This window comes from Austrofundulus limnaeus, unplaced genomic scaffold, assembly GCF_001266775.1.
Source record: "Austrofundulus limnaeus strain Quisiro unplaced genomic scaffold, Austrofundulus_limnaeus-1.0 Scaffold207, whole genome shotgun sequence".
Classification (NCBI taxonomy): domain Eukaryota; kingdom Metazoa; phylum Chordata; class Actinopteri; order Cyprinodontiformes; family Rivulidae; genus Austrofundulus; species Austrofundulus limnaeus.
Window position 1 is genome coordinate 306,059 of NW_013952609.1, and position 3,712 is coordinate 309,770.

The window sequence follows — 3,712 nt, forward strand, 5'->3', positions numbered from 1 at the left end:
TCATGAGACAGTGCATTAGTTGTAGTAGGAGCATTGATTTTATAAGATAATAGACACCAATCTGACCTTCATGGTTGAGAATTGAAGTCGTGAAATTCTGTTTTATAAAAGCTGTCCTGTTTTTTTTTGACCTACAGTCTGAGCACTGGGGATGTGATCCTTCAAGTCCTGCCTACTRCCTTGGACACAACTTCCTTTTAAGGATGAAATAACTAATTGCAAGTGAATGTATTAGAAACACTTACATTTATGTCTAGAAGGTAAAAACTATGCAACTCAAGAAGAYTCAACATTTAAAAAAATACTTAAKKCTTGTACTGGGACCAGCCCTTCAGGAAGCTGGTCTTGGTCCAGTTTCAACTTCAAGGTTCTGTTCCGATGTCTAGATTTCTCCCATGATTGATCTGTAGGAATTTTTTCTTACATAAACACAAACTTGGGACACTGCTCAGCTTATTTCCATGTCTTTTCTCTGCATGTCTCAGTGGTCTTTTATGTGTTTTTAATTGCACTCATTCTCATTACCATAATTAATTTACAAAGAAGTTTGACAGACATTTAATTCACTTTAAATGTATTACTGATGGAGCTCTGTCACCTCACAGCAATAAGTTCACAAGATCAAATCTCAGCTGATGCCTATTTGTTTGGAGCTTGCATGGTGCCCATAAACTGGGGGATTTAAACTGACTTTAGACATRGGTGTGAGTGTGCATGGTTATTTACAGACCTTTTTTTTCAAGTATACAACATGACAGACAGATGTGAGGTCAAAATAAACAACAAAAGCAAACAGCATGACTTCAGCTTATCTCTTTATCCTRAATGGTTTGATTCAACTGAAAACTTGGTATTTTTCACCTAATTAGAGAGAAAAATCCATGATACAAAGTGTTTCCTTCTTAAATCAAATGGTCCATTATATAGATTCAGTATCTAATCAATAAGTCATTCATAATAAGCAGTGTTGAGTTGTTTAGCATTTAACTTTGTGAGGCATGGTTGCTGCTCCTGCTTTTAATTGTACCATCTATCATTCAGACTTGGCTGGGCTCAAATGCTTTAAACTGCACCCATGTGTACTTTGAGAAATATTTCAACTTTTATGACAAAAGTGAATGCTTAGATTTAAAGTTTACCATAGTTAACTCGTACTTTACTACGAGGTTATTATACTGTGACTCCCCGAACACCCAGTATTTTGTAAAAGTGTTGTTCTAAACAGCAGAGATATATAAAGTACATGGAAGAAACAACAAAGTAAAAGTAAAAATACCTTAAAAGAAAATGACTTTGGTAAAAATGAGTTTCACTGATAAGAAAATTACTTAAGTAGAAGGCATAACACTGCTCACAATAATTGGGAAAGTAAAAGTAATTTTACACACACTCTTAGTGTTGAATTTATTTKATCAAACTGGTTCCGTTAAACCYAGTTGAGTAAATTAAGCAATTTACACATTTTCTTTTAAAGCAAATATGTACATTTCTTTGCATTTACTCAACTCAGTTATGTGGAACCACTTGACATAACTTGGTCAAGTAAATTCAACACTTCATTTTTAATGAGTAAACACAACTCCTTTCACGAAAGTTCTGGTCATATTTAAATTTGTAACATGTAACTAGGTGTTACATTTTAAAGCAAATACATAAAAGTATATTTTTTATGTTTTGAATGAAACAAATTAAAAATTAAAGTTATGATTAAAAAAATCTTGGTGAAATTACAAATCCTCAAAAAATTACTTAAGTACTTTAACAAAGTACATGTACTTATTATACACTTCTGCTAAACAGGGTTGTCAGATTTGACAAACACGTTTKAGCACAAACACAACATATAATCCAACTGGGCAGAAACCAGCCCAATCMGGCAACACTGGGCCGACTTCTAGATTTATATACACTTTAAAAATGAAATGTTAGATTTACTTAACCATGTTATGTTACCTGGTTCCACTTAACTGAGTTGAGTAAATTCAAAGCAATATACCAGTTTTTTAGCCAAAGAACATGAGTATGTTACTTTGAATTTACACAACTCAGTTAAGTGGAACCAGGTAACATAACARGGTTAAGTAAATCCAACATTTCATTTTTAGAGTGTACAGTGTTCTGTGTCGTGTCTTTAAAAATCAGCAACGGTATTAAATCTGAATGTTGTTTTATTTTACAGAACGTGAGCAGCAGGATACTGTACATACATCAGGTGACATCGCCATTGAAACTCTGCYCATGTGCAGACCCACGGCAACTCAGAGAGGTGAAATTACTACATGACTGTATTCACAGTGAGTAATCTACATCCCCTTTCTTTACTTAATGCCTATAACCATAAACAATTTTAAAATCATATAATTTAACATTTGATTGACACCACTGTAAACTCATGTCAAAGTCGAATACATAATATGTGATCAACATACATACATAATGTGTGATTAACATAAACTATCTGACATGTCCCAAAACCATAACCAAAAAAATCATAACCAGAAAAAATAATTATAAAAAAAGGATGATTACCAAACTGTTTTAAACATTCAACATGCAGTTCTCTCTTGTAGTCAGTATCATAACCATTTATAGAGCTTAATAATATAGGGGTCACCTCGAGTCAAATTATCAAAGAGCTGTCTTGGACTCTCAGTCCTCTGATGGGCCTTTGAATGGACAAAACTCTGTTCCACTTAGAACTGTATTTGTATTTAGGCCACCCCAGGCCACTTTCCTTCTAAATCAGATAAAAACAGAAGTCTTTTCTTATTTGATTTAGTGTTCTCTTCACTGAAAGTACTACGCATTTTGATAATCAGAGAATGTTTATCAAAGTTACAGYAGAAGAGAGGACAGATCTCTTTTCTCCCTCAGTATGGTTTCAGCTATGTATGGTTTTTCTGTGGGAAAAATTCTTATTTAGCTAAAATAATCTTTATGGTTTAAGTTGATGAAATATCAATGTTTTACTTGTTGAAGCAATTCATTTTTCTTTCAGTTGTGTTTTAAATAAGTGCTCATCGGATAATTTACATAGGTCATGAAATGTTTTGTTCTGAACCACCCAGCAGCAGCAATAATCTTTGTTTTAGTTTCAGGAGGGCACAGCGAGTTCTGAAACTAACACTTTCCTTGATAATTTCTTTTTCTAATCTAACCTTCTGGAGGGTGGACCATAGATTCTCTAAGCTTTTAGGAACAAACATTCCGCCCGTCCACATTGGTTAGTAAACACTCCCCAAAAAACTGCTATCATCTGTAATCGACATGACACCAGTAGGACATTGACCCTACCTGAGAAGACAATGTGGATCCGTGTCCCTCCGGAGGCCACAGTTCACATTGCCGACCTGACGCTCTATTATCTACCCCCTGGTCAATACGAAGTTAATCTGGAAATCCCTGATTTCCTCAAAAACATGAGTTTTGAAATAGACCCCAAAACTATAGAGCGTATCAAAATCGAAGGAGCCAAAATCGTTGATGTAGAGCCAATAAACCAGGTGCTTAAGACACTAGAAGCCAAAACTAGAACTTCAGTTCAAACAATCGCATACGCGTGGTCCACAGCAGACACGTTAATTCAAGTGCTGTACCAAACAATTATTTTCTAATCAATTAATCTAACGATTATTTTTTCGATTAATCGATTATTCTAACAACAAATCTTAAAGTTATTCTGGTGAGTGCACTGGCTATTTAAAATGTTTTC